Genomic DNA, 13167 nt, shown 5'->3' on the forward strand with positions numbered 1-13167 from the left:
GTTTATATGTGAGTGTGTGCACATATGTATGCATGTATATACATATGTGTATGTGTGTATGTGTGTGTGTGTTTGTATGAGTGAGTGTGTATGCACCTGATCTACACCTAAACCTCTCTCTTTCTATGCCCTCTCTATCTATCTTTATTAGGTAGATAAGTAGAGGTGTATATATTAATTCTAAATTAGAAGTATAGAGAGAGATAGATAGATGAATAAAAATTTATCTACCTCTCTCTCTACACCCGATCTACATCTATTCTCCCTCTTTTTCTATGCCCTCTCTATCTACCTTGCTTACATAGAGAAGTAGAATTGTGTAAGTTAGGTCTAAATTAGGTGTAGAGAGAGGTAGATAGATGGATAAAATCTATCTACCTCCCTCTCTCTCTCTCTCTCTCTCTCTCTCTCTCTCTCTCTCTCTCTCTCTACACCTAGTCTCTATCTAATATAGTTCTATTTACCCTCTCCATGTACCTCCCTCTTTAAGCCCTCTCTACCTACCTTAGGTAGAGAGATGGAGGCGTGTAGATTACGTGTAGAAAGCCCATAGAGAGAGAAAGAGTAAGAGAGGAAAAAAGATATTAGCATGATTAGAGAGAGAAAAAGATAGGGTGAAGATAGAGGTGTATAGTATTACTTTTGATGTATATACTTATGTGTAGGTAATCCATATATGAGTGTGTATATATGTATGCATGCATGTATGTATCTATGTGAGTGTGTAGATATGTATGCATGCATATATATATCTATGTGAGTGTGTGTATATATGCATGTATGTATGCACTAAGTAAGAGAGCATAGCACCTAATATTTAAATTCTTCTTCTTGGGTATAGTCTCTTTTTAATCATGGTGCTTTGGTCCTTGATCCACTCATGAATGGATTATGGAAATGTACTCTTGGTTCTACCGCGATTGAAATTGTGATGATATCTAAAGAGGTGCTACTAGAGTATTGGCCCTAATAGCCCCTACTTAGGTCTTATAGTATGATTGAGGTTTATGTATTTAATTATAAGTGTATATATGAAACCTTGGTTTTGTGTCCATATGTGAGTGTGTAGGTATGTATGCATGTACATGTATGGTTCATATCAATGTATATATTATAAGCGTATACATGCAACCTTGTATATGTGTCTATATATGAGTGTGTAGGTATGTATGCTCCCAATATTTGAACGCTTCCTCGGTAAAGTCCCTTTTTAATTGTGGCATATCAATCCTTGATCCATTCATGTATGGATTACCACCACATACCCTTGGTTTTACCATGACTGAGATTGTGATGATATCTAAAGAGGAGTCACTAAACTATTGGCACTAATAGCCCCTACTTAGTTCTAATAATATATAAAATATGCACGTATATAAATATCTATGTGAGTGTGTGTATATGTGTATGCATGTATGTACATATTTATCTACCTCTCTATATGCTCTATCTACACCTAATCTATTTTTATTTACCCTCTCTCTCTCTCTATGCCCTCTCTATCTACCTTAGGTAGAGAGATATAGGCAAATAGACTAGGTAGATATTAGGTACAAATAGAGAGGTATATATATTAAATCTATTTACCTCTCTCTCTACACCATCTACATCTACCTCTCCCTCTATGCCACTTTGATCTACCTTGCTATCTATGCCCTCTCTATCTACCTTAGGTATAGAGATAGAGGATTTTAGATTAGGTAGATATTAGGTGTAGAGAGGTAGATAGATGCTTAATCTCTATCTATGTCCTCTCAAGTCTACCTCTATTTACTCTCTCTCTCTCTATTCACTCTATATTTACCTCTACTTATCTCTCTCTAGGTCCTCTCTAGCTTTGGATTAGGTGTAGATTAGGTAGAGATTAGGTGTAGATGATAGGAAATATTGTAGATTTGGTGTAGATAGATAGAGGTATTTATATTTGGTAGAGATTAGGTGTAGAGCATAGAGAAGCGGTGTAGATTAGGTGTGTATATGATTCGGTATAGAGAATAGTGAAGCAATGTAGATAAGGTGTAAAGGTAGATAGAGAGGGATTAGATATAGCAAGACTAGAGAGAGATTAGGTCAATACTTATATATTAACCTCTTGTAGATGTTGAACAAGAGACAAGAGACCACCTATTGGGGAGAAGCCCCCATGTTCTTCTTTTGATAGGTTAACATCGTAGATCGGTCCGACACCACAGTGGGGGTCGTCACCCCTAGTGGATTCAACGCTTGAAGTGGTAAGTCCAAGAAATATCTATAGGTTTATGTGCAGTTAATTAAATGTGATTTTGGGTGTAGCTATCTTTTTACTATTTGCAGGCATGGACCTCCTACAATTTTGGTGGGACTGGTCTGTCTACTCAGGCTCCTTAGCCAGTGATGGATACGGACCTACATTATGCACTCTGTTTACAAGAGGAGTACCTGCACTTGATGCACGGTTTTTTTGGACGCTACACACCATAGTAGCTAGTGGCCTATGGTCTTTCATATTAGATCACACCGTGGGGGAGTCAAGGAGGGACTCCTTACGTCCAGAGCCTCTCATTGACAACACCCCCTTCTATGATGCCTTCTTACCAACCCACCTCCATTCCATTGCAATGACCCACCCATTCCATTCTAGTCCTGCATCACCCAAGCCTCATCAATGGTCCATATGTAATTGGTGCAACTAAAGTTGATTGATGTTATGAGGACTGCAATGGAGGGCTATGAGTGCTCACAAGGGCATGCCAAAGTGATCAGGTATTTCTGAAGGTCAAGGGCAAGCAAAGGGCAGCAGATGTGTATGCTTTATATGGTTTTTTGTGCTAGAGTTCTGTGTTATTGTGCCTTTTGAGGGTGGATGGTTGAAGTGTTCAATGTGCACAAATGGAAGTGTTAGAGAGGTGGCCCTAAATGTGTTCCGCAAGCCAATCTAGATGGCTCCTCAATAAGAACTATGGAGTGCAAGCTATAGCCGTTTAAATTTTAAAGTGGGTTGCAGATCCTTACCGGTTGCACAATAGAAAATGGTTGGTCAAAGTGGATGTGAATGCATAGGCCTAAAGTACTCACCTTGTGGTCCATGTCCGTCTTTTTAGATCAGCAATTGGACTTTAAACGGCCACGTTATGAGCTATTAAAGTTCCACCAAGGGACAATTATGTGCCAGTTTGACCGCCTTGATAGGCATGCCATCAGGTATATTTTTGACTTGTCAAGGTTTGCGGGTTTACTAGGTGGAAAGTGAAGTTTACTAGAAATTATAATGAATCAATCAAAGATGTGAGTTTGAAGTTACTGAAGGTCAAAGCTGGGAGTAGTTGCTAGGGTAATGGTGGAAGATGGTTTTTTGCCAATTTTTGGCCGGTGGTTTGAGGTCCCAAAGTTGTCAAAATGTGAAAAAAACATCAAAAGTTAGAGACAAGGATCGTTGCTTTTGAGGTATTTTTACAAAATGTCAATCTAACATATAAACAATTGAATGGCAGGTTGCCAAATGTGAGGGAAAAAAACGTGTTTGTAGAGCTTTTTTAGGGAAAAAATTTGAGTTCCAAGGAGGGAGGCTCCCCTAGAGCCGCCACCTAGTGGGGAAAAGATCCCATAGGCAATACAAAAGTGGAGAAGTGCGAGCTATATAGCCCAAGTGGGTGCCCCCCCATTGGCATCCAAGTGGTGGAGAGAGAGCTCCTACAGCTCTCGCCAATGGTGCTAGTCGCTCCTTCTTCTTGCACGGTGGGGGGGGGGGGGGACTCTACACGACCGCATTGTGGAGGATGGTGGTACCCGCTAGCGTTTTCGTGGTGGGAAGTGCTTTGCAATGGTCTTGTTGATGGTGACCCTGTCGTGATGGTTTGGTGCCCAAGGGAATGGTTTCACATGGGGGGTCCTTGAGGCCCTACCGTTTTAATTGAGGATACAGCCCCTTCCCACTAATAGCGCCCGGTGCTCGGGGGGGTCACTCAATAATTATGTGACTATCACGTGAGTGCAACAGAAGAAGTCATTAAATTTCATTTTTTCTCACATTTTCACATATAGAAGGGTACCCTAAAATGAAATTGGGAAGAAATAAATTCATAGATTGAATAGGAAAAGGGTGTATTTTATTTGTCTAAAATTCACAGATAAGGAGTTTTATAAATAGTTCTTGAATGCACGCGTTATACACTTTTATACATAGTGACCTCCTTCCCCCCCTCGAGGCCCGATGCAACTACGGCTCAAGGTAGAGGGGTCTCCCACATGAACGCAAGGAAAGTTGGAGAAGAAACGGTGGTTCACAAGCAATAGAGCTAAATAAGGAAGCAAGTTTCAATAAAAACAAACTAAAAATAGCCTATTCACCCAATAAAGGGGGCATTTTTTGCTGTTTTTGGAGAAGCTTTCTATAGAAAGTGTGGGGTTGAGGTGATACAAGTGTGAAGGCAAACATGGAGCTGGTGATGGTGAAGAATCCAAACTTGGAGGAATTTTCAGTGGAGCAAGTGGGTCCTACTATGCAGAGAGAGAAAATGATTAGGTTGTGGCCTCTTCCAAGCTTTCAAAAGAGGTATTTGTTTCATGTTTGAAGGGTATGCTTGTGAGTGTAGGTCTGCAATGGATTATGCATAAGCTACAAGTCTCTCTTAAAGAGGACTCTACTTTACATGGTTGGGAGGGAGGGTCAGATATGTATATTGTGAAATGGTGTGCACTATGGTGTTTCTTTTGGAGTAGGTTGGATATTGGATGATGCTTGGAGTGGTGAAAGTATGGTATGAGAATTTTGTATGCATGATTGGCTATGTGATTGGGTGCATTTTGTATCAACCAAAGTTGTGGCACCAAGGTAGGTCATCGATGGTGATGGTTGGTCATGCGCAGTAGTGATGCTGAGGGCGTGATGATGATGACTTGTTGCTGTAAGGTTGCGGTCCTGAGTGCAGTACCTTGGGTGTGTTGCAATAGCAAGTGCAGCCGACGGGTGTGATATGCTTGTCAAGTGTGATATGCAATGGTGGTGTGCAACGAGTGATCTTGTAGCGGTTGCAAGTTTTGAGGGTGGTGTCTTGTTAGAAAAGTAGTGTGAAATTGATTATAGATGAAGAAGCCCAAGGGCACTGAATGAGCAAATCAATAGAAAATTTGCATGCATGATGAGGATAGGGCTAGGGTTCACTAGTTACTAGGAGCATGCAAGAGCTAGTTGATGATGACAAACACCCTGGATGGGCACCCACCTGAGACATGAACCAACCAAAGGAAGAATGCGATGGTTTCTCCCCACCAAATGGTCTCTTGTTTGACATCTACAAGAGATTAGTTGGAAAGTATTAGGACCTAGCCGATTTTAGGATCTTCCTTTACCTAATCTACACACCTCTACATGTCTACACCCAATCGATACCCAATCCTCTCTCTTTACACCTCTCTTTCTCTCTCTCACCACCTAATCTTTCCCTAGTCTATATCCCTATATACACCTTCAAATTAAATAATCTACACACCTCTACTTTTCCACCTTTACGTACACCTAGTCTATAAAGAGAGATATCTTAGATGTATACCACAAGCTCTATGATATATCCTTATCTCTCTCTCTTTTTCCACCTCCCTCCTCTCTCTCTCTCTCTCTCTCTCTCTCTCTCTCTCTCTCTCTCTCTCTCTCTCTCTCTCTCTCTCTCTCTCTCTCTCTCTCTCTCACACACACACACACACACACACACACACACACACACACACACATAGCCGGTCTCAAAACCCTAGCAACAGTCGCAACAGCTTCTGCTTCGTCGACCTCACCCTGGGTGAGGGGCTACCCTACGGGGGGGTCTAGCTTCAGCCAATACCGCTCTGCACCAACCAGTCCCTGCATCACGGGCTCCTCTCTCTCAACAGCCGGTCTGCACACCCATTCTCACCACGAGCTCCTCTCTCTCAACAGCTGGTCTTCATACCCAGTCTCGCCACGAGCCCTTTCTCATGCTTGTCCTCGTCTCACTGGCTCGCCCTCCTTTGAGTTGAATTTCCCTGACCTCCAAGCTTACTCACACACAATCCAACTACTAAGCGGACTTTCCCACACAGAGATTACTGGGTGGCAACCCATCCTTGGGTCTTCTGAGCAGCAGCCATGGAAACTCGGGCTTCATCCCGTGGCAAGCTCACCTTTGCAGGGGTTGTAGAAACACCCCCGAAGAAGGACAACATCATCAGTCTTCAAAATGAAGTCAAAAAACTTTGCAAGGAGAATGATGAGCTGAAGCAAAGACTTACTACCATCGAGGCCCAGAAAACAGCAAGAAAGAAGAGATGTAAGAGATGGAGGTCAAGCTCAATAAAACAAATGTGGAAGTGGAGACCATCCTCACAAAGGAGGTCAAATCTGAAGTAAAAGAGGTAATCTTTCGCAAAGACGAAGACTATGTGGCATCCACGCTACTCGAACGACAACGACAAGAGGACATTGCCCTCAATGTTTGCATCGGCGGACTCCCAAGTGACTGGAAATGGGAGGGGGATCTCAAGTTTCACGAGTGTTTTACCCATATCCAAGCAATAACCCACTTGGTACAATGGGATCCAGCAACAATCACCTCTCTTACACATGAGCATCATACCAACCATGCAATCTTTACTTTCAAGACCAAGGCGGATTGAAACAAACTCCTTGAGCAATCAAGGCTTCTCAAGGATACTAAAATTTGTTTTGCAAAAGATCTCACACCTACCCAACTCAAACAAAACAAGGCAGAACTCCAGAAGATGTGAGAAGCATGCACATCAGGGAAATGGGCAATCTATTGAGGAGATAAAGCCATTATTCAAGAGTTTCAAACTCCCCAGCTAGCTCCCTCCTCACCTTCCCCTTCTTAGTTTTGTTCATTTTAGCTTTTCTTTCTTTTTGACACCTATTTGGACCCTCAGTCCTTCATTGATATGTATCTCATGATCCTCTCATTTAGAAGAACCCCTTTGTAATGTTTTGATTTTGGTCCCATGGGTCATATTTGACCTCTGCGAACGATAATTCAATCTCTCTCTCTCTCTCTCTCTCTCTCTCTCTCTCTCTCTCTCTCTCTCTCTCTCTCTCTCTCTCTCTCTCTCTCTCTCTCTCTCTCTCTCTCTCTCTCTCTCTCTCTCTCTCGTATTAGGGTCCTACACTTGTTGTCGCCCAATCATTGTCCTTTTGTGGCTTATTCGTAGAAGCCTATCTCTTATTCATTCCCATAGAATCTACTTCTATGCACATCCACTAGATTTTTGGAGGCAGACATGCCATGGTTAGTCAGTAGAAAAAGAAGTTGATTTGATCAGTCTAGCCATATGTGTGTATGAAACAACATAGTTTTGTCATGGCATAATGATAATACACCTTGATGTGATGTGTGCAATCATTGAACACTAGGTTTCTCACAACTACCAAAGCACTATGAATGAAGATCATGGTGACAGACTATTGTCCAACGCCCAAGTCAGTCAAAAGCCGTCTAAGCTAAACACACTCAACAATAGCTATGAAAGCTACCCCATACTCAGCCTCAAAACTAGAAGTGGCCACTACAGGTTGCTTCTTGCTTGACCAAGATAAGCATGAGCTATCGAGCATGAAACAAAAAGCACTAGTGGAAACTTGTGTGTTATAGCAATCAATTCAATCCAAGTCTAAAAAAGTATGTAAGTATGTCGACAATGATCCTTACTTTGCTCCAGCTACCATCAAGACGACTCTCTTACATTGTTGCTTAGAGTCCCTATATAGGAACCTTGCTTGCCCTAGCCACTTGGGCCTCATCCTGAGGCAAGCCTACATTTTTCGGGGTTGTGGAAACACCCCCAAAGCACACCTTGAAATGAATTTGAGAGACCTTGCAAGGAGAATGACGATTTGAAGCATAGACTCGCCGCCATCAAAGCTCAGCTTACCACACTGGAAAATTTCAAAAAGGAAGAGATAGAACACATCGAAGTCAAGCTCAATAACACAAAGGTAGAAGTAGAGTCCACCATCACAAAAGAGGTCAAAGCCTAAGTACACAATTTCATCTTTTGCAAGGTTGAAGATCGTGGGACGTCCATGCTACGCAGACAACGCCAAGAGGATATCGCCCTCAATGTTTGCATCGGTGGGCTTTTGAGCGATTAATAAGAGGAGGGGGATCTCAAGTTTCAAGAGGCCTTTTCTCGCATCCAAACAACAACCGACATGGTACAATGGGATGAAGCCACAATCACCTCACTTACACACGAACATTTCCCCAACCATGCAATCCTCACTTTATGGACTAAGGCAAATCAAACTAAACTCCTTGGGCAATTGAGGCTTCTCAGAGACACCAAAAATTGTTTTGCAAAAGATTTTACACCCGCCCAACTCAAACAGAAGAAGGTAGAACTCCAAAAGATGCAAGAAGCACGTGCAACAGGGAAATGGGAAGTTTATCCAGGAGGTAAAGCCTTTACCCAGGAGTTTTGAACTCCTAAAGTTGCTTCCCCCTCACCTACCCCTCCTTAGGTTTTGTTCATTTCGATTTATCGTCCCTTTACCACCCCTCGTTGGAACCTTAGTCCTTAACTGAGATGTATCCAACAACCTCGTCACTGTGAAGGAACTTTGTAATGTTTTGTTGTCAGTCCCATAGGTCATATTGACCAGCATGGAAGATAATTCAATCTCTCTCTCTCTCTCTCTCTCTCTCTCTCTCTCTCTCTCTCTCTCTCTCTCTCTCTCTCTCTCTCTCTCTCTCTCTCTCTCTGTTCCCTTCTCTCTTCCTCTTTCATGTCTCTCTCTTTCTATCTATCTCTCTCTCTTTTTTTTATCTCTCTCTTCCTCTCCCTCCCCTCCCCGCCCCGCCTCTCTCTCTCTCTCTCTCTCTCTCTCTCTCTCTCTCTCTCTCTCTCTCTCTCTCTCTCTCTCTCTCTCTCTCTCTCTCTCTCTCTCTCTCTCGTTCTCTCTCTCTCTCCCTCTCTCTTCCCTTCTCTCTTCCTCTTTCATGTCTCTCTCTCTCTCTCTTTTTTATCTCTCTCTCCCTCTCCCTCTCCCTCTCCCTCCCCTCCCCGCCTCTCTCTCTCTCTCTCTCTCTCTCTCTCTCTCTCTCTCTCTCTCTCTCTCTCTCTCTCTCTCTCTCTCTCTCTCTCTCTCTCTCTCTCTCTCTCTCTCGTGTTGGAAATAGGGTTGCACTAAAACACACGGGAGAAGACGAAAGAGCTCAAGGTACACAATAGAGAGTATGCATTGCTAAGTGCACAATGAAAGATGACTTAGACCTAGAATGATGGGTGTATATACAATGCACAGGGGAAAATGTAACAAACTTGGACACCCCAAGTCAAGATTTTACCGCGACACAGCAATGATTCACTTCAAAACAGTTCACAATTCACACTTGAGTCAACACGGCCCATCATAGTTCCGTGCCTAGAGATATTGGCCTTAAATACTTGCGCCCCTTTCGGTATTATTTTTGTAATAATTTGTGTTCAAAGTACAAGAGAGACAGAGACCATAAATTGTCTTAGTAGACACTGACTATTAGTACCGATGCACTAGGAACACCACATCTAGCACACGTACCAATCAACAATCACATCATAGGACATCACACGACAAATCACATTCAAAATCATTCCAAATCTTAGACCATGATTAATCGGCAACGTATTTAGCAATCGCATCTACATCCAGACGGAACCTCACAGATGTCCGATTTACTAATCCATATTGCAAACATGTCTATAAAGATTTAGGAGACAAAAATGTTGCAATCATTTCGTCTATCAGTTCCTGCACTTAAACAAGTCAAGTACAAATCAATCAGTATCATATTCATTATCGGTAATTCTAGTCCATAAAGTCATACAGTAGAATACCTTCAGCTCAGAAGTATCCCTGAAATCCAAAGGGACATCAATGACTCTACATAAAAAATCGGGGCAATCTTTTGACAAAGGAGGGAAGTGACTCCTCTCTTGTGCAAACCCGCTGCACTAGATTCGCCCATGCTGAAATCGGGGTTCTATCGGAGTGGACTATGCTAAACTAAATGCTTCAAGGTAAAGGTTCACAATTTGAGGAGTATCTGCAAGGTCCTCCTCCTCCATCCACTTTGCATCCAACGCAGGATAGTTCTTGAATTTAACCAAGAATCGCCTAATCACTTTATCTTTAATCTTCCTATCTTAATGTGCCAATATCTGTTCTGGAACGAGTATCTCCTAGCTTTCCTCCACTTTGGGTTGCTCATCTGCCTCCCCATCATTGGGCACGTCGCCTTTAAAAGGATTCAAGAGACTCACATGAAAAGCATTGTGAATTCTCCAAGTATCGGGCAACTTCAGTCTAAAGGAAACATCATTTATCTTTTCTTTTATTTGGAAAGGTCCATAGTATCTCATGCTAAGCTTTGGAAAAAACCGCTCCTTCCCTTTTTCTTTCTCAGGCGTGGCTTCTCAAATCGTAAGAGCACCCAATCGTCTTCCTTTAATTTCAATCGTGACGGTGTCGATCTGTTGCCTTCTTGTATCTTTCCTAAAAAAATTCTAAAGCCTCCCAAACCTTGGCAAAAGTAGTATCCTAGTCCCTTGTGTACTGGTCGGCTTCAAAAATCTTATCTTTCGTGCTTAGGAAGGGGGGAACCTTCGGAGCACCTTCAATAATCTCAAATGGCACCTTCCCCATCAAAGAGTGAATCGTGTTATTGTAGGAAAATTCCACCAAAGGCAAAAACTTTTCCCATTGAGTCCTCTGATCCAAAATGTGAGACTTCAATAAATCCAGTACGACTCAATTTGGAATCTCAGATTGCCCATCTCTCTGCGGGTGGAAAGATGATGAGAACTGCAACCAAGTGCCAATGTTCTCCCAAATAGCCTTCCAAAACAAATTCGTGAATCGGGGATCTCTGTCAAAGACTATTGTCTCAGGCATGTCATGTAATTTGAAGAACTGTAAGAAGAAGAAGAAGAATTGGGTAGTCCTTCAAATCGTATATGCTTCTTCTGTTTTCTTGCCAAAGCAAAAGGATGACCCAAATAACCCGAGAAGTTAGTTCCTTTCTTTTTCTTTTTGTCGTGATTTTTGGCTTTGTTGTTTGCATCCAAAAGCCTACCGATCTGTGTCTAAACCACCTCTTCTAATTATTCATTTGTAAATGTCCTCGGAGAGGGAGGGTCCTTGCATGCCGGTTTGATGGGTGGCTCTGTGGCCTTTTGCCAACTGGGTGTGCACTTCTTTGAAAGGAATGCTGAGTCAAAAATTTTGCAAATTTTGGATCCTTCGCAATGTTAATCATCATCTTTGTTGCGTCGTCAACCACTTGTTGACGTTTCATCTCTTCAATCTCAGCTAGAGTAGGCCGAGGTGGGTCGTACTCCTCAGAATCTTTTTTGTGATCTCCGAGATTGTATTCCTAGATGCAGAAGAAGTTGATTGATCTCTGTTGGAATCCATAAGTGTCGCAAGAAAAGGTGAATTTCCCAGTAGAAGAGAAATTGGCCACACTTCGATACCATTGTGACAGATGTGGACACCCCAAGTCAAGATTCCACTGCGATATAGCAGAGATTCACTTCAAAATAGTTCTCAATTCACACTTAATCGACACAGCCCGGCGTAGTTTTGTGCCTAGAGATATTGGCCCCAAAGACTGGCGCCCTTTTCGATATTTCTTTTTGTATTAATTTGTGTTCAAAGTACAAGAAAGTGGAAATGTGCTCACTCTGACACTCTGCCCACTTATTTATCGGTACAAGGGATGCCCAAAAGAAGAGCCCCAAAAGAATTCATCTTTTAAAAGCTTTTAAAATAAAGCAATGATTAAAAAAGGTGCCAATTCAGCCAATGTAAACTTCAACCAACGCAAAAGCGGGAAAAATCCGTATGGCAAGCCACATCAGCACTGTCAGTGCGCTTTGCGATGAAATATCCGGAACTGCCGTACAACAGTCCATACAACCTTCCACGTCAGCCTGTCAGCGATTGTCCAGGAACATTCCATGTCACCCATTTGTGACAGGAAAACTTCCTATTGAAGGGAAAAATGCCCCGACGTTCCTAAGTGTGTTCACACACAGATGCCCTGATGTTCCTAAGTGTGTTCACACACAGATCACTTACATGTATATGGTAACAAATCCCCCCTGGGAGTGATGTGGTGAATGAGAGCTAGTACATAGAGTATAAGGAAGTGCCATGGCCTGAGGACATGATTAATCCACAAAAGTGAGTAAGCCCAAAGCTTTGCGGAAAGCTTTGAACTTCTCACGAGTCAATGCCTTTGTGAAACGATCTGCAAGGCTGTCATATGTTGGCACATAAGCCAAGTTGATCTCTTATGCTGAGAGATCTCTCTTTGACATAGTGTTAGTGCACCTTGATGTGCTTTGTGCGATCATAGAAAATTGGGTTCTTTGCAACTGCCAATGCCTTGTCCAACACCCAAATCAACCATAAGGCATATAAGCCATACATACTCAATCGTAGATGTGAAGACTGCATTGTACTCATCCTCACAAATGGAAGTGGCCACAGTAGGTTGCTTCTTTCTCAACCATGGTATGCATGAACTGCCAAGCATGAAACAAAAACCACTGATGAAAACTCGCTTGTCATAACAACCAACCCAATCCAAGTCCGAAAAAGCATATAAATTTGGCGGTAATGATCCCTCCTTGGGATAAAACAACCCAACTTGTAAAGTGCCACTCAAGAAGAAAAAGATTGTCTTGACAGTCTACCAATGCTTAGATCTAACCCTAGGCTATGAATAAATCTGATGACCTGTGAGACTGCAAATTGAATATCTGACCTTGTATTGGATACATAAATAAGGCATCCAACAATATTTCTGATAAAAAGTGACATTGGCAGGATCACCTGCATCATGAAGACTTAACTTCAAAGTTGTTTCCATGTGAGTGGAAATGGGCTTGCAGTCCTCAAGTCCAAACTTACATAGAAATATCTTTATGTAACATGTCTAACACAAGGCAATACCACCATCACACTGATTGAATTGTATGCTCAAGTAATTATGCAGCAACCCCAAATCTTTCATCTTGAAATTAGCATTCAAATCAGCCTTAAATTTAGAAATATGTGTCTCATTCGGCCCAATGATCAGTAGATCATCAACATAAAGAACAACAATGAGAATTACATCACCCTCACGCTTTACATACAAAGTGATTTTTGTTGGACTGTTACAA

This window comes from Adiantum capillus-veneris, chromosome 17 (assembly GCF_014529385.1).
Source record: "Adiantum capillus-veneris isolate H3 chromosome 17, ASM1452938v2, whole genome shotgun sequence".
Lineage (NCBI taxonomy): Eukaryota > Viridiplantae > Streptophyta > Polypodiopsida > Polypodiales > Pteridaceae > Adiantum > Adiantum capillus-veneris.